The sequence below is a fragment of the Stegostoma tigrinum genome, chromosome 15 (assembly GCF_030684315.1).
Source record: "Stegostoma tigrinum isolate sSteTig4 chromosome 15, sSteTig4.hap1, whole genome shotgun sequence".
Lineage (NCBI taxonomy): Eukaryota > Metazoa > Chordata > Chondrichthyes > Orectolobiformes > Stegostomatidae > Stegostoma > Stegostoma tigrinum.
This window is the reverse complement of record NC_081368.1, coordinates 38,845,743-38,865,664: the sequence shown is the minus strand read 5'-3', so window position 1 is coordinate 38,865,664 and position 19,922 is coordinate 38,845,743.

Here is a 19,922-nt window from a genome sequence, read left to right as displayed (position 1 = left end):
GAAAGAACTTCCAAGGGATGTATTGTTTCTTTGTTGCTTGCTATATTCTTATCTCACTGTGCATTTAAGGGCCAAATAGATTTTATATAATTTCACGTTATTTGTTCTGTGACAAAAAGAAATTGTCTATTCAACAAAATTCTTCAGGAGCTACAAGAGATGCCTCCCAGATTATATATCACCCAGACTTAAAATCAGTTCAATTTGAGGGTTTAAGTTCTGCTGTATTTGTTGTTAAAGTATAAAGAAAATGCTAATATCAATATTATCCCTTACTTTGGAAAGTTTGATGAAACATTGTGAAAATAACATCTTATGTATCTACACAACTTTAGTATGCAGTGCTTAATCTCAGGGGCCAAGTGTCTTACAAAGTGAAATAAAGAAAATACTGCAAATTTAATTAATCTAACTTTATTCATAAACTACAAGGCTCTGGTCTTCTGTTCGATCTTAAATATATGTGTGGCTGATGGGGATGTGGAGGTACAGAGAAAGTAGTGAAACAGACCAGTAATATTCCACCAGCTCCTCACTGTCATTGCCACTTCCAAATTTTCGTTAAAAAGTAATGGTGGTCTTAGGATATGTTTTTTGTTCCCCAAATATGGCCAATAATATTCAAGTGATCAATTAATAGTGAAAATATAATGGATACTTTTTCTACTGTAAACACCACAGCAACACTAAATGCAAGACATATCACTATATCAGTTGCATCTAGAATTATAATGAAAGGCAAAGGTGGAATTAAAACTTAAAGCTGCCTTAAAGGAAAGTAAATGGTTGTGCAGTAATGAATTATACCCTTAAAGCCTGATATTGAAAGTTGAACAACTGCCTTCTTCAACTGCTCCATAGAGCTTTGATGCAAGAAAGAGAAGTATGAAAAGTTAGAGACATGTGCACTAGAGCTAAGAAGTGTATGGAAGAACCCAGTGCAGCTCTTCATGATTAAAATTGGCTGTGGTAGCATGATAGGAACTCCAGCAGCAGGTGGTAATGGTGATAGAAGGCATTAGGCAAGGAGTTAAGCAGCTCTTCCGCTACCTCCACTAGCATTTGGTGTCAGTGAGGAAGAACAACTGGAGCAGTTGAATGGAATCTTGTAAAGCAAAGAATGCCTTTGGTGGAGACGAGGCTGATGGAAAGGGAGAATGGTTGGACAAAAGAATTCTTCAGCCCAGTGTAAATTACAACTTAACATTGTCATTCCATGTGCATAGAGTAAATATTCCTTTGTTTATCCTGATTTCCTTTCTGTTTGCAATGGCCTGATTTTGTGGAATAAAGAATGTAGCTTCATGATGTTTAGGCTGCCCATCTGTTCAAATCAAGTGTTATATTTTGATACATAATTATAGGTTATTTTCATGATGGAAATGAGATGAATTCATAGGAAGAAAGAAAACTCAAATTATACAGAATTAGAATGTAAAACTATTTGTCACCCTTAAGAAATCTCAGTATCTATCCCTCGATTTAAATCATATTGTTCTTTTCGAAGTATAAAATATTATTACCCTACATACAATAAAAATAAAAATATTGTATCTTTTTGTGATTCAAACCAAGTATTTGTGTTTTTCATATGAAAGTTTTAATCTCTTCAAAAAGGACTTGAGCAGACATTTAGCAAGATGCTACTATGAATCAATCCATTTCTTTATCTTACACTAATATGAATAAACAGCACAGGCTTGTTGAAATAAGTCAGTATGAAAGTTATTCCTATTTGTCACTTTGAATGAAATTTCACTACTGATATTCTTCTTAGTTTTCAAAGAAAAGAACCAGCACTGTGATACAAGAGGAAATGTAAACTAACTGAACCTGGGACACAAATGTTCTGGCGAGTTGGGTGGGATTGAAGGTCTAAGCCAATGACTTCTGCTTTAACTATTTTCTCTGCTGACAACTTTGATGAAAATTTCTGATTCTTTGTTGCTAAATTATGTATGAAGTAAATTTTATAAGTAAGATTATGACACAAAGTGTTTCATTCATTCATAAATTCTGTGGTTTAAGAAGACTATGGGAAGCTATTGTACTAAATAGAGGTGAAAAGTACACATAGCAAACGTATATTTACAGGATTCTTTGACAGAGTAAAGCAGAGGCTGTGAAATACACCAATACACTGTCCAGTGATTGCTCTTAGTTCAAGAAGAACACAGGTTAGATGTAGAATAGAGCTCGGCCTTGTCTGATCTTTGAGCTATTTGAGTTTTCTTCTTTCATTGAGCAAGCTGACTCTTCCATTGATTCTATGAAGGACTGACAGAAGTAACACACAGTTATAAGATAGGCAGAACAAGGGTCAGAGTAAAGTCAGGGAGTTGCCATTCCTTGGATCTTGTACATTGTTCTGTAAATTATGATTCCCTAAGCCCCAGGCAATAATGTATTGCCATATTCAAGTTGTATGGGTTTAATTAAGAGGCTGGTTCCGTTCATAGATCATAAAACAGGGGTCATGGAAATTTGACTGCACATATATCTGGGAACATGGGTACAATTCATGACCTGGAAGTGTTGTTTCCTTTTGAAGCAGGTAGGACTCAAACTTTGTACTGACTCCTTATTTAAATAATTTCATTATTAGCTCATGCATGCATTGCTCGTTAGCTGCTTGCACAAAATGGGGCTAATAGTGTGTAAGATTTGACATGTGTTTGAAATTGCAACTAGCTCTTTAACAGCTGTCTGTTCCTCTTGAATGGAAGTTGCATTAACTTACAGATGTTTCTTGTAGAATACCACTAATGCAATTCAAAAAAAAAGGGAGATGGAACAAGAGGATGAAGAAAGAGGAGAATGATTGTGGTGCTGGAGGCCCGAATCATATTTATAGACAGAGACTAGGAAATATTTCTGCAGGGACCAGGAAGACCTTGCTGAATGCCATCTGAAGATATAAGAGTAGATGATAATTCATACTAATTCCCAGGATCTAGCATTGAGGACCTGTCTGTAGAATTTTAACAACATCATGCAAACGAGTCAGTAAACACATCCCCAAAGGATAACTCCCCATAAAACCACCTCCCACTCTACTCAACGAACTATATCCATATCAATCGTCCATAAATAATTCTTAGCACACATATTAAACATTCACAAATATCAGTTCAGCCATTCACACATTTCACTGATTCCAACCTCACATCTTTTGCAGCCTGCAGGAGTTCATGTTACCATGCACATTGCACAAACACGGTCTCGTGTAATCACTGAAATGCTATTCTTCCTCTCGATGGAGAAAGTGTCATACAAATGGAGATAGCAACAGAGCTTTGATGAGGGCTGAGCATGTATTCATCCACAGAGCCTGACAGAGGATATGCTCCTCCAAATATGGAGATAATTGCAATGAAACTAATAGAAACTAGCATTGCCTATAATATTCATGGTAGCAATGTGATGGAGAACTTTAGATCCTGCTCTGGCATGTATTGGAAGACACTCCATGAGCTTTCAAGACTACCAAACTTGCTCGGGTCAGCCAATCACCACAACAAGTCATTTGATCTCATTATATGCTCATTTCCTAGCATGGTCAGGTGGCAGTATGCTATTATCAGTTGCATGTGAAGGCAATTACCTTTAAACACTCGGAGGCACTCCCTGGTTGTATGTGGCAGGCATGGCTGACTCTCACAGTATGAATACATTGCAATACTGCCTGACTGTAGGCATTCAGTAACATGATGTATCAGGTCAGGACACAAAAGCTGCATTTTGATAGAATGGCAGCACTATCTGTACCTCTCCATGAGGAGTCTACAAAATCATATTCCTACATGACCTGCCATAGAAACTCATTGTTGAAGTTGATTTTTGAAAAATTAAAAGAAGTAGTTCTGGATATTTTTTATCACGTGTGGTGAACAAAACAATGGCTCAGCCAAGTCTGTCTTCAGAGCTCAAAGTAATACTGCAAGCAGATTGCAAGCTGAGGCTCTATTTAAAAATGAGGATAATTCAATTGACAATAGGCAATAGACAATAGACAATAGGTGCTGGAGTAGGCCATTTGGCCCTTCGAGCCAGCACCACCATTCATTATGATCATGGCTGATCATCCACAATCAGTATCCTGTTCCTGGATTCAAAAGAAACGTTTAGCAAATTTGTTAACTAAGGCTCTGGAAGCAGATCTAGACTTAAATAACTTACATAAGCAACTCACACTGAAGCTAAGGCTGAAGGGATTCCAGAATGTTATTATATTAGAAAAGGAGTTTAATGACAAAAAATGCAATTCCCTCACAGACTTGTGGATGAAGATTGGTTGGCTGTTCATCAAATAGGGGCACCATCCAGATATCATTAGGAGATATTGTGAATATTGCATAAAGTTCTTCTGGCAGCCATATAGGAGTATGGAAAATGCAGGCATCAATAACCAGCTAATCTACATGGCCATTACTTCATAAATGCACAGTGCAGTTCTGTAAACCATGTCCTACTTGTCATGTGGTAGGAAAACATCAACATGTAATTATATCCAAAATTGTTTTTGAAGAATTTTTTTTAGAAATATTATCAAAACAAGTGTGGATCATTGGTACAGCATTATAGTTTTGGATACAACAACCCAGAAGTGACTCATTAAGAGGAATTATATCTAGGGTAGTTGTGGAAGAGTTAACTCAGTTTTCTTTTGCTTATTATGGACTAATAATTACCAATGCAGTCTGATCAGGGTTCTATCTTTATGTCTACGGATTTCTTGAAAATCATTAGCAGTTGAAGTCAATTGTGTCTCACCCACAAACACAGGGCACTGTGAAGAGATACCACTAGACCCTCAAAACCATAGATATGGTAGACTGTCACAAAAGCACATAGGATTGTGGCAAAGGATTAAATTTCTTTATGTATGCTACCAGAGTTTCCCCAAATGAATCTATTGTGTTTAATCCATTTGAACTGATTTACAGTCATGAAATTAGTGCTGCATTAAAATTCATTAAAGAGAACTTATTGAACTAAAAAGATGAATCTTCAATGTTGGATTAGATTAGATGTATATGTTTCCAGAAAGACTCAGAAGAGCATGTAGTGTAGTACAAGAGCATTTAAAAGTTTCAAAAGTAAATATAAAAGATGGGCAGATAAACATTGAGCCAGTAGAACTCAAGGAGAGGTAATTTGTTGGTGTTTTTGCCTTTCCAATGTAGATTCTGGAAGTAAAATTCTTTGGTCCATGAAAAGTAGTTAAGAGATTAAGCAAAGCGACCGATACTCTGGTAGAACATGGGAAGAAGAATCAGGTTACATCACACGTAAACATGTAGGAAAGGTATCATCATAGTGATGAGGATAAGAACAAGTGTGTCCAATGGTAAAAGCAGAGCAAGATCACAACATGAGGTAGAAGGAGAGGTAGATAGTTCTTAAAGGAAACCTCAAACAATTCAACTCGCTAATGCATAAATATTGGACAATTACAAACTTGGTTCTCATATTTAGGGAAAGGACACTGGGAAGATCTTATAAAACCACTCAAAGTATAAGGTCAAGAGGAAACAAAAATTCAATATTTGTTGAAAACCACTTGACTGAACCTATTCAAAACAGCTGGAGTTTACCGGCACCATTATTTCCAAAACCAGATAGACCAACTAGATTCAGTACAGATTTTAACGAGATGAATGTGGACATGAAAACCAAATTGTGCCTAATTCCAAGGTGAGGAGACTATATTGATAAAGTTGGCAGTGCCTCATTGTTTGGATGTAAAATGCCAGAACAAATTAAGGATTTAATAAATACTACAATTGCGTAAGGCTGTATTAGGGGTTGAAGAATGAATGAATGAATATACGTCATGTGATTTGTTTCTTATGTATCACATATTTTGTGATGGAATATAGTTTTGGAATGTTAGAACATAGAACAAAGAACTGTGCAGCCCTTTGGCCCACGATGTTGTGTGGAACATACAGCCAAATTAAACTAATCCCTTCTGCATGCCCTCTCACACTGCTACCACTCTGTGTAAAATATTTGCCACTCACATCTCTTTTGAACTTTGCCTCTCTGACCTGAAATGCATGCCCCCTAGTTTTAGACATTTTAATACTGGGAAAAGATTCTGACCATTAACCCTACGTATGCATCTTATAATTTCATAGACTTCTATCAAGATTCTGTTCAGCTTCCACAACTCCAGAGAAAACAACTCAAGTTTTTTCTAACCTCTCCTTATCGCTCATAACCTCTAATTCAGGCAGCATTCTGGTAAACCTCTTCTGGACACTCTCCAAAGCCTCCGCATCTTTCCTGCACTGTGGTGACCAGAATTGAATAGAGTATTCTAAATGTGGCCTAACTAAGCCCCATATTGCTGCAACATGACATCCTGACTCTTGTACTTAATTCTCGAACCAATAAAGTTAAGCATGCCATATGCCTTATTTACCATCCTATCTACTTGTGTGGCCACTTTCAGGGAGCTATGGATTGGAACTCCAAGGTCCATCAATGATGTTCCAGGTCTTGCCATTTCCTGTATACTTTTCCTTAACATTTGACCTCCCAAAGTGCAGCACCTCACACATACCCAGATTAAACTCTATCTGCCATTTTTCGGCCCATATCCTCAACTGATCTATATCTCGCTGAATTCTTTGACAATGTTCTACACTATCCACAACTCCACCAATCTTTGTATTGTCTGAAAACTTTCTAACCCACCTGTCTACATTTATATCTAAGTCATTTATGTACATCACAAACAGCAGAGGTCCCAGTATGGATCCCTGCGGAACACCACTAGTCGTGTTTCATTCTTTAAAGGATGGAGACAGGCAAAAAGTACCCTTTTAGTTTAATGTAATATTGTTTGTGAAATGGGGAAAAGCTATATTAAATATCAGGTATGGTGGAAAGGATTTCTTCACTTTTTAAAAACAGTTGCCTGACACTCCATTATAAGCACTGTTTATACCGCTCTCCGTTCAAGCAGTAGAAGAGTCTAGTTTGAAGAACAGATATATACAAATGGAGATTCAGCTGACAACTAGTAGTTGATTGGTCTGGGGAATGGTAATCCATTGTCAATGACAAAGGCCTTCTGTGTGCCAAAAAATATGTGATTAGATACAAGGTAGTTGAACGGTTGGTGAGAAACTATTGGGCCTCTGAAAAAGAAGCAGCTGTCCTTCTCTCTGAAATAAATAAGCACCTCAAGCCTGAAGGAAGTCAGTTTATTTCTTCTCAGACTTTTTAACCAACAGGTCAGACATATTATAAGTTGTGAACCAGTCACCCTGTGGTGCTGGAAGCAAGTGAAAGTACTTGGAGAAGGAAGAGGAAAGAACAACAGCATCACCTGAAGACAAAACCATCACCTCAGTGAACCCTGTTGATATGCCTTCCCAGCCTTTCCCTCCAACCATGACACACAGTTTTTTTTTGAAATTATGTCTCTCTGCATGTGTATGCAGAGGGTTAAAGTTTTAACTGGCCAAGTTATGTGTCACAAGATCATTAAGGTTTACCAGTGGCTGGAACCAATTTATTGAAACAAATATTAATTCATGTGAAGTACAGATATGTGTTACAAGTTTTCTGCCAATGTGGGTCTAAAAGATAGAAACACATAGGGGAATTTAATGTGTGAAATAAAATCTTTAACTTATGTTCTGAGGAAGGGTCATCGGACTTGCTGAGCTTTTCCAGCAACTTCTGTTTTTATTCCTGATTTACAGCATCCACAGGTCTTTTGGTTTTTCTTTAACTTGCGTGATGGCTCTGGGAATAGCAGGGCTTGATTTCCAGTGCATTACCCAAGCAAGGCATAACAGCTCCAAAACATCATTGTTTGATCTTATAGTCATCTTATTGCAATCTCAGTTCCCATACTTTGGACACTGAATACTATGCCCTGCCTAGTTTAAGCATCAGTACTCCAAAACATTCCCAAAATTACAGCAAAGTGCTTCCACAAAACCAGGCCATGTAGAAATAAATTAAAAATGACCTCTCCTGCAAGTTGATGCCTAACCCATTAAGCATCTCTGTTTGCATTGTTTAACACCTGATCAGCTGGGTGTGAGCAGCATTGACATTCATTACATATGTGCAGACAAGACTCGAAATGTATTTCAATCAACCAGATAGTATAGCTGAATATGTAGATAGTAGCTATCATTATTGGGAATATGATGTAAGATCACATGACCACCAGGAGATGGTTCTCTCTCGCAGCCTCAGTACAGTGAGGAAGTCTTCCTCTGCAGAGAGTTAACATTTGTTATGTTTAAATACAAAGGTAATGTTTGATCAAACATGAAAAGACTCCCACAATATTTGCCAACCTCTCTCCTGGGCTGTATCATTGCAAGTGGTGGCCAAAGATAAATAGATAACGGAAAGAGGAACATCCAGCAGAGGAGTGGCACATGAAGAGCAATAAGAAAAAAGAGGAATGAATGGAGAAGTATTTGCCATTACCAGAGAGCTCTGAACAAGTTGGAAGAGAATAGAAGTGAAGTAGCATTAGAGATTCACAAGGTACTGCAATGCATTAGAGCTAACTGTACAGCCCAGCAAGGAGTAGTTCAGTACTCTCTTGAACACAAGGGAGGGCTGTGCACATGATGTCTTAGTCAGACAAGGGATCAATGAGGAAACAGCTGAATGTGACAAAGTAATTAAAGCACATGATGTCGGCCAGTCTCAAAAAAAACACTATTGTTGGGCAAGCAAAGTTTAATGAGCACACCCAGCAGGAGAGAGGGCTGATTCATTCATTAATTATTCATACCAGCTGGCAGAAAAATGTGAAATATACAAACTTAAGGGCAAAATTATTCTAATGCCAGATCATTATGAGGATCTCAGGTGAAATAATGTCAGACCTTTTGCAATCAAGAGATAATTATGCTGTCAAAGACTATTCATTTGAACAGGCAAGCAGAGATGAGAAAATGGAACTGAAAAGTGACTTAGGGCATTATGATGATATAAAATATGGACTATTGATCTTTCAATGCTATTGTCAAAATTAATTGCTGAAGTTTCTATGGACTAAACTGGCTTTAAAAGGGGTCCAAAAATACTGCAAAAGATTTCCACATATTTTAACTAAGTTTCATGAAAACAACACAAATTGAATCAAGACCAAAGTTGCTGGAAAATCTTAGCAGGTCTGGCGGCATCTGTGAAGGTAAAATCAGAGTTAACGTTTCGGGACTGGTGTCTGAGGAAGGGCCACCAGACACAAAACGTTAACTCTGTTTTTCTCTCCACAGATGCCGCCAGATCTGCTGAGCTTTTCCAGCAGCTTTGCTTTTGTCCCTGATTTACAGCATCTACATTCAATTGGTAATAAAAACCAAAAGCAATCAAATTAACATTTTCACCAAAAGCGATGAAACCTATCGACTGTCTCCCATGGGAAGTCTGGAAACTTTCTCATTGTCGATTTGATTTACACTGTTATGAAAATCTTCACATTAAACCTGAACTGCAATTAACCCAGCAGATTGAATGTATAACGAAGCCGCCAATTAAAGGGCTTGGTTTGAGCAAGGAAGAGGAAGTAGATTGCAGATCTGAACATGGGCTGAGAAAGCTCTTTCTCTGTCTCTCCCCCTCTCTCTCTCTCTCTCAAGAGAGAAAGCACTTGTTAACAAAGGTAATTAGAAAGAAGTAGCTGTAAACCAGGAACTTAAAAGATAACTGCAATGTTTGCTTTTGCCGATGGTCCAAGTAATTAACTGATTTTTAAACCTGAGAATACACTTGCACTCACAAATGTTTAACGGACACAAAACCATATATTCTTATATCTTAGATAATGGGAACTGCAGATGCTGGAGATTCCAAGATAATAAAATGTGAGGCTGGATGAACACAGCAGGCCAAGCAGCATCTCAGGAGCACAAAAGCTGACGTTTCGGGCCTAGACCCTTCATCAGAGAGGGGGATGGGGGGAGGGAACTGGAATAAATAGGGAGAGAGGGGGAGGCGGACCGAAGATGGAGAGTAAAGAAGATAGGTGGAGAGGGTGTAGGTGGGGAGGTAGGGAGGGGACAGGTCAAGGAGGTGGGATGAGGTTAGTAGGTAGCTGGGGGTGCGGCTTGGGGTGGGAGGAAGGGATGGGTGAGAGGAAGAACCGGTTAGGGAGGCAGAGAGATGTTGGACTGGTTTTGGGATACAGTGGGTGGGGGGGAAGAGCTGGGCTGGTTGTGTGGTGCAGTGGGGGGAGGGGATGAACTGGGCTGGTTTAGGGATGCAGTGGGGGAAGGGGAGATTTTGAAACTGGTGAAGTCCACATTGATACCGTATGGCTGCAGGGTTCCCAGGCGGAATATGAGTTGCTGTTCCTGCAACCTTCGGGTGGCATCATTGTGGCAGTGCAGGAGGCCCATGATGGACATGTCATCAAGAGAATGGGAGGGGGAGTGGAAATGGTTTGCGACTGGGAGGTGCAGTTGTTTGTTGCGAACTGAGCGGAGGTGTTCTGCAAAGCGGTCCCCAAGCCTCCGCTTGGTTTCCCCAATGTAGAGAAAGCCGCACCGGGTACAGTGGATGCAGTATACCACATTGGCAGATGTGCAGGTGAACCTCTGCTTAATGTGGAATGTCATCTTGGGGCCTGGGATGGGGGTGAGGGAGGAGGTGTGGGGACAAGTGTAGCATTTCCTGCGGTTGCAGGGGAAGGTGCCGGGTGTGGTGGGGTTGGAGGGCAGTGTGGAGCGAACAAGGGAGTCACGGAGAGAGTGGTCTCTCCGGAAAGCAGACAGGGGTGGGGATGGAAAAATGTCTTGGGTGGTGGGGTCGGATTGTAAATGGCGGAAGTGTCGGAGGATAATGCGTTGTATCCGGAGGTTGGTAGGGTGGTGTGTGAGAACGAGGGGGATCCTCTTGGGGCGGTTGTGGCGGGGGCGGGGTGTGAGTGATGTGTCGCGGGAAATGCGGGAGACGCGGTCAAGGGCGTTCTCAATCACCGTGGGGGGGAAGTTGCGGTCCTTAAAGAACTTGGACATCTGGGATGTGCGGGAGTGGAATGTCTTATCGTGGGAGCAGATGCGGCGGAGGCGGAGGAATTGGGAATGGGGGATGGAATTTTAGCAGGAGGGTGGGTGGGAGGAGGTGTATTCTAGGTAGCTGTGGGAGTCGGTGGGCTTGAAATGGACATCAGTTACAAGCTGGTTGCCTGAGATGGAGACTGAGAGGTCCAGGAAGGTGAGGGATGTGCTGGAGATGGCCCAGGTGAACTGAAGGTTGGGGTGGAAGGTGTTGGTGAAGTGGATGAACTGTTCGAGCTCCTCTGGGGAGCAAGAGGCGGCGCCGATACAGTCATCAATGTACCGGAGGAAGAGGTGGGGTTTGGGGCCTGTGTCGGTGCGGAAGATGGACTGTTCCACGTAACCTACAAAGAGGCAGGCATAGCTGGGGCCCATGCGGGTGCCCATGGCCACCCCCTTAGTCTGTAGGAAGTGGGAGGAGTCAAAAGAGAAGTTGTTGAGTGTGAGGACGAGTTCCGCTAGGCGGATGAGAGTGTCGGTGGAGGGGGCCTGGTCGGGCCTGCGGGACAGGAAGAAGCGGAGGGCCTTGAGGCCATCTCCATGCGGAATGCAGGTGTACAGGGACTGGACGTCCATGGTGAATATGAGGTGTTGGGGGCCAGGGAATTGGAAGTCCTGGAGGAGGTGGAGGGCGTGGGTGGTGTCACGGACATAGGTGGGGAGTTCCTGGACCAAAGGGGAGAAAATGGAGTCCAGATAGGTGGAGATGAGTTCGGTGGGGCAGGAGCAGGCTGAGACGATGGGTCGACCAGGGCAGGCAGGTTTGTGGATTTTGGGAAGGAGATAGAAACGGGCCGTGCGGGGTTGGGGAACAATGAGGTTGGAGGCTGTGGGTGGGAGGTCCCCTGAGGTGATGAGGTCATGAATGGTGTTGGAGATGATGGTTTGGTGCTCGGGTGTGGGGTCATGATCGAGGAGGCGGTAGGAGGTGGTGTCGGAGAGTTGGCGTCTGGCCTCGGCGATGTAGAGGTCAGTACGCCATACTACCACTGCGCCACCCTTGTCTGCGGGTTTGATGGTGAGGTTGGGGTTGGAGCGGAGGGCTGCCCGTTCCTCCGGTACATTGATGACTGTATCGGCGCCGCCTCTTGCTCCCCAGAGGAGCTCGAACAGTTCATCCACTTCACCAACACCTTCCACCCCAACCTTCAGTTCACCTGGGCCATCTCCAGCACATCCCTCACCTTCCTGGACCTCTCAGTCTCCATCTCAGGCAACCAGCTTGTAACTGATGTCCATTTCAAGCCCACCGACTCCCACAGCTACCTAGAATACACCTCCTCCCACCCACCCTCCTGCAAAAATTCCATCCCCTATTCCCAATTCCTCCGCCTCCGCCGCATCTGCTCCCACGATAAGACATTCCACTCCCGCACATCCCAGATGTCCAAGTTCTTTAAGGACCGCAACTTCCCCCCCCACGGTGATTGAGAACGCCCTTGACCGCGTCTCCCGCATTTCCCGCGACACATCCCTCACACCCCGCCCCCGCCACAACCGCCCCAAGAGGATCCCCCTCGTTCTCACACACCACCCTACCAACCTCCGGATACAACGCATTATCCTCCGACACTTCCGCCATTTACAATCCGACCCCACCACCCAAGACATTTTTCCATCCCCACCCCTGTCTGCTTTCCGGAGAGACCACTCTCTCCGTGACTCCCTTGTTCGCTCCACACTGCCCTCCAACCCCACCACACCCGGCACCTTCCCCTGCAACCGCAGGAAATGCTACACTTGTCCCCACACCTCCTCCCTCACCCCCATCCCAGGCCCCAAGATGACATTCCACATTAAGCAGAGGTTCACCTGCACATCTGCCAATGTGGTATACTGCATCCACTGTACCCGGTGCGGCTTTCTCTACATTGGGGAAACCAAGCGGAGGCTTGGGGACCGCTTTGCAGAACACCTCCGCTCAGTTCGCAACAAACAACTGCACCTCCCAGTCGCAAACCATTTCCACTCCCCCTCCCATTCTCTTGATGACATGTCCATCATGGGCCTCCTGCACTGCCACAATGATGCCACCCGAAGGTTGCAGGAACAGCAACTCATATTCCGCCTGGGAACCCTGCAGCCATATGGTATCAATGTGGACTTCACCAGTTTCAAAATCTCCCCTTCCCCCACTGCATCCCTAAACCAGCCCAGTTCATCCCCTCCCCCCACTGCACCACACAACCAGCCCAGCTCTTCCCCCCCACCCACTGCATCTCAAAACCAGTCCAACCTGTCTCTGCCTCCCTAACCGGTTCTTCCTCTCACCCATCCCTTCCTCCCACCCCAAGCCGCACCCCCAGCTACCTACTAACCTCATCCCACCTCCTTGACCTGTCCGTCTTCCCTGGACTGACCTATCCCCTCCCTACCTCCCCACCTACACCCTCTCCACCTATCTTCTTTACTCTCCATCTTCGGTCCGCCTCCCCCTCTCTCCCTATTTATTCCAGTTCCCTCCCCCCATCCCCCTCTCTGATGAAGGGTCTAGGCCCGAAACGTCAGCTTTTGTGCTCCTGAGATGCTGCTTGGCCTGCTGTGTTCATCCAGCCTCACATTTTATTATCTTATATTCTTATATCTTCCTCCCTACTGAATATTAATTCCTTTTAAGTCTGCCGTATGTGTTCTGGGTCCCAAGCTTCATATCGTGCCTTTTTTTTCTTGAGATTAGCAGGTAACAGAATTACTCCATATTTTACCCCCCAAAAAAATTTGTGATTGGATGTAGTAACAAAGTAGTTAACACAATTTTAATTGGAGAGAAATGTAACCTTGTGCCAAAATGCATGCAACCTTTTGTTGCTGTCAACAAGCCAGGTTGAAAAGAAATGAACTGGCTCATTCCTTCTCATTTCATCATTATCGATGTGTAGAGAGAGTAATTGATAAATAAAAGTTGACTCCATGGAGTTTATAAGTTCCAGTGTAAAACATGTGGCTGCACAGAAACAGGGGAATCTCAAAGAGGATGCAACATCCACCATCATGCAGTGTCCTCAGTCTGATGATAAAAGGCACATTGTCTCAACAAAACTGTAGAGTACCACTTTTGTAAAAAGATAGGTATTTTTAAGCAGTGTGACAGTAAAAAGCTCACATTTCAGAAACAAGGAGAAACCCACAAAGATTAGCAAAATCCAAGGAATTGTCAGTGTCAAGAATAGAATATCCTTTTATTATCATGTGTACTCCAGTGCAGAAATACAGGAGTACAGTGAAAAGTTTTTACAATGGCTGCCTTTAATGGCACCATCTTAGGTGCAAATACCGAGGCACAAATCTTGGAAGAAAAGGAAAAATAGTAGCATTACTTACAATGTTTAAAAAATAAGTTAGAAATGAGATAATTATAACATCACTAAAGGATTGATGTTACAGTCTGGTGAATAATTTCACGGAGATATTACATTGCATCAGGGTTGCAGGCTCAGCAAGCACATGGCTCAGCCGCCCACATCAGGCCCCAGTCCAACAATTGTCCCATTCTGCTTCAATCTTCCAGTCTGCTCTGCACCAGCACACAGCTGCACCAAAGTAAGTTGCACTGCTCCAGGACTCAGGTTTCCCATCGCGCTGCTCCAGAACAAGGGATTCCCCTCAAGCTGCTCTGGTACTCAGGATACCCTCGTACTTCCCATGGACTGTTAAATAGAGGGAAGCTGATGTGAGCATTGTATGAGTGGTGTTTTGGGTACAGTACCAGAGATATGTTTTGAGCACTATACAAAAGTAATTTTGTTCCTTTTCAAATGAAATGAGTGTGTTTTGGGAGCATGCATTTTACTGTGTTTCAAAATTTTTAAATTTTTTTTTAAGTAGATGACTTGCTTTATTATGTTTTCTCTCTGTTTATTTTGTAATTAAAATTTTGTTTTATTCATTAAAGAAAAATCTACAGTATCACATGCCTTTATTTCATTAAGAACTACTTCTTGAAAATGAAAACGAAAATAAATAAAAAATAATCTATCAAGTTAGGTTCCTGTTGGGTATCTAAATGTAGAGTAATAACATCACCTAGAATCATAAGAGTTTACATAGAAAAATGTTTCTCATTCACTTCATCAGAAGTTAACCCAATGTTAAACAATGCATTATTGTATCTGTAATAAAGCCTTCATGTTTGAGTTCGGTATGGTTCTATTATAAAAGTTAAATGAATTACTAAGAATCTTATTTGGTCTCTAAGAGTTGAAAAAAGATGTTGAAAGGGAAATTCATCCAATGTCAAATGCGGATGAGAATTTGGCAAAGCTGGGAAAGAGTTCAATTTTCATGAAGATAGCATCTTTTGACAATCACCTTTAGATGAGGAGTTCAAATTAATTACTTTAATACATCATTTGGGGGCATTGTTTTAATTGGTTGGACTTTGGTACCACATCTGCTTCAGAACGTTTCTACACATGATTACAAGAATTCTACAAGGATTAGAGAGAGGAATTTGCCATATCTGAATCCATGAACCCACTTCAACAGAGCATGTTGTCAGGGTGATAGTTATCTTTAAGAAACAGGAATTAACTACAATTACAATTGAAGATATTGTACAAGTTGGGCCTATTGCACATGCACCAAGGGTTAGATCAGATACATAGAAAACTATCATGTTTAAAGAATCTCCATTTTCATGAGATGTCAAGGAGCTCCAGGGGATTTTGGCATGGTCAATCAAGTAGGGAGGCTTTTACTTAAGTTACAAGTGTGAATGGATCACAACACTAGTCATCAAGCTAAGACCAACTTGGTTGGGAAGAATCACAAGAATCACTTTAAAGGATCAAGGAAATGTTAATATTGCATTTAAAAGGAAGAAGTTTAGGTCCATAACAAGGGTTTTAAACTGAAAAAATGATAACTATGAGAATTGAAGGAGGAGCTGGCTAGAGTGAAGTGGGAAGCTGGTTAAAAGGTAGAATTGTAGATTTCTAGTATCTGACTTTTAAGGAAGTATTTAACAACTCTCATCAAAGTGCCAATGAATGGCTCTTTGAAGAGGATGCATTACCTGTGGCTAAATAAGGATATTCAAGATGGTTTTTAACTGAAAGAAAAACTACAAATCTGCAAAGATTAATGATTGGTCAGTAAAGCCTGGCCGACAAAGAATGACAAAAAGTAACAAAGTAGAAATATGTGAAAGAGAAAGCTAGTAATATGAAAACAGATCGTAAGAATGTCTAAAAATATTTGAACAGTAAAGAGAGCAAGATTTTGTCCCTTAAGGAGTGAGAGAATTTATAGTCAAAAACAAAGAGGTGGTGGAGGCTGTTAACAGGTAATTTGTGTTCATCTTCAAAGCAGATGGACAGATGCCAGAGGGAAATATACAGTAAATGGTAGAATCCTTAAGAGTATTCACAAACACAGGGATCAAGGTGTATATATTTCATTGAAAGTAGCAACATAAGTGGATAAGGTGTTAAAGAATGAGAATGGCGTTCATCAGTCAGGATATAGAGTTTAAAATTGGCAAGTCAAGTTAGTAGCATACATAAGTTTAACCAGGTCACATTTGGAATATTGCTTACAGTTCTGGTCACCACACTACCAGAAGGAGATAGAGGCTTTGGAGAGAGTACAGAAGAGGTTTACTGGGATTTTCCCTGATTTGGATGATGTTAGCTATGAGGAGACATTAGACAAACTCAGGTTGTTTTCACCTGAAGTTTGGATGCAGGTGGAAGGGTGCAAAATTATGAAAGGCATGGATTGTTACAGTCTTTTTCCAATGGTTGAAATATCAATTACTAGGGGACATAGTTGTAAGTTAAAAGGGGTAAAAGTATAAAAGAGATGTGAGAAGCACGTTTTTTACACAGAATGTGGTGAGTGCCTAGAGTGCATTGCCAGAGAAGGCGACTGAAGCAGTTACAATAGCAACATTTAAGAGGCATCATAGAAAGGTATTATGTGTCAGTGGAGGCTTGGGGGTGGTGGTGTCGAAGGGCCTGTTCCTGTGCTGTATACTTCTTAGTCCTTTGAATGTTACTTGCGATATGTCAGCCCAAGCCCGGATACTGTCTGGGTCTTTTTGCATTTCAATTTGGACTGCTTCAGTATCTGAGGAGCCATGAATGGTGCTGAATATTGTGCAATCACAACCACCTTTCTATATGCCAAGTATGACTCCAACCATCAGAGAGTTTGCCCCTGATACCCATTGATTCCAGATTTGCTCAGGCTCCTTGTTGCCACATTCAGTTGAACATAGCCTTGATGTCAAGGGCTATCATTCGCATTTCACCTCCAGAATTCAGCTCTTTTGTCCATGTTTGAATCAGGGCTGTAATGAGGTCAGGAGTTGAGTGGTCCTGATGGAACCCAAAGGAGGTTTCAGTGAGTAGGTTGTTGCTGAGCAGGTGATGCCTGATACCACTGTGATGATATCATTCATCACTTACTGATGATTGAGAGTAGACTGATGGGGTGGTGAATGGCTGGGTTGGATTTGTACTCCTATTTGTGTACAGGACATACAGGCTAATTTTCCACACTGTCAGTTAGATGCCAATGTTGTAACTATACTAGAACAACTTGGCTATGGGAGCAGCATATTCTGGAGCACAAGTCTTCAATACTATTACCAAGATGTTGTCAAGGCCCATAGTGTTTGCACTATCTAATGCATGCTACCATTTCTTGATATCATGTGGAGTGAATTGAATTGGCTGAAGGCTGGTACCTGTGATGCTGGGAATTGCTGGAGAGGCTGGGATGGATCACCCACTTGGCATTTCTGTCTGAAGATTGCTGCAAAAGCTTCAGCCTTATCTTTTGCACTGACATGTAAGGCTCTTCAATTGTTGAGAATTGGGATATTTGTGGAGCCTCCTTCTTCTGTGAGTTATTTATTTATTTGTCCACCATTATTTGTGACTAGATGTGGCAGTACTACAGAGTTTAGATCTGATTCTTTGTCATAAGATGGCTCACCTCTGTCTATTGCTTGCTGCTTTTACTGTTTGGCATGCAAATAATCCTATTTGATACCTTCAGCAGGTTGACACTTTGCTTTTTTAGGTATGCCTGGTGCTGCTCCTGGATGCCCAGTCCTGACTTGATAAATCTGTTGGATGTCAGTCCCATTTAGTGCCACACAACATTATGGAGGGTATTATCAACATGAAAGTGGGACTTCATCTCTACAAGGACTGTGCAGTGGTCACTATTACCAATGTTATCATGGACAAATGCATCTGTAGCTGACAAACTAGTAAGGACATTGAAATACCCCATCCAGAGTGTACTTTACATATCCTTGCCACTCCATGCTTCATCCTTGTGTTGTTCAACATGGATGAGGGAAGACTTTACATGGTAATCAGCAGGTTTCCTCATCTGTGTTTAACTTGAAGCCATGAGACTTCATGGTGTCCAGAGTCAATGTTGAGGACTCCCAGGGAAAGTCCTTCCAGACTATATTCCATTGTGCCTCCTCCTCTGACCTGCGGGTTCGACAGGACATATTCAGGAATTGTGATGATGGTGCTGACAGTAAGATATGATTCCATGAGTATAACAATGTCAGGCTGTTGTTTTACTAGTCTGTGACACAGCTCTCCCAATGTTGGCATTAGCCCCTAAATATTAGTAAGGAGGACTTTGCAGGGTCTTCAGGGTTGTTTCTGCCGTTGTCCTTTTTGGTGTCGTGCTCAATTCCAGGTGATCCATCTGGCTTCATTTCTTTGTTGAGACTTCATTGTGGTTGACACAATTGAGTGGCTTGCTAGGTCATTTCAGAGAACAGTTGAGAGTGGGTCTGGAGTCATATGTCAGCCGAACAAGGTAGGCCAAACCACTGTTTTTTTTCCAAATGGGTTTTACCTGACGATTAATAGATACATAAATCAAGATTTTTTTATTGAATTCAAAATCCACCATCTGTGATAGGATTTGAACTGAGTTCTGCAGAACATTAGCTGAGTTTCTTGATTGATAATCTAGTGATAATACCACTAGGCCTTAACCTGCTAGTACTTTCTTCACTGTACAGAGGGGTATCAGTTAGAACTAGTTAGATCGCAGATAGAACACCATCAATTATTTTGGTCTCCTCATCTAAGCAACAAGACACTGGCATTGGAGGCAATCCAGAGAAGGTGCACCCAGATGATCCCAGGATTTTTGAACTAGTAAAGGTTGAGTAAGTTGGGCCTACATTCAATGAAGTTTAGAAGAATGAGAAACATATAACATATGTTGAAACATATAAGATAAATAAGGGATAAGTTTGAGGTGGTGAGATTGATCCACCTTGTGGGAGACTCTATGGCCAGAGAGCATTTTCTCACAGTAAGAGCATAGATAAAGAAGAATTTCTTCTTAGAGTGTAGTGAATCTGTGGAATTCATTACTGTAGACAGCAGTAGTGATCAGGTCATTAAGGCTGAGGTAAACATTTTTTTTAATCAGTTAGGGAATCAAGGGTGATTAGGAAAAGACAGAAAAGTGAAATTGAAGATTATCAGATCAACTGTGATCTCTTTGAATGATAAGGCAGAATTGATGAGCCACTTGGCTTACTTCTACTTCGACTTCTATGTCTTATGTTCTTCAGATCTTATGTGATGTATTTCGAAAAAGCATTTAAGAAGGTGCGACATTGAAGGTTGCTGCACAAAATAAGAGTATGTGGTGTAGAGGTAACACATTAATATGGATAAAGGATTGGTAAGATTGGTTAGCTAAAGGAAGCAGAGAGAAGAGATAAATGGGTCTCTGGAAGACTGTGTGCAGCTTTGGTTTCCTTATTTGAAAAAATCCCATATTATTATGTTGAAGTAGTGCAGAGAAGCTTAACATAAGTCATTCCCAGTGTGAAGGGTTATCTTATGAAGAAAGGTTCCGTAGATTATTTTCATTGAA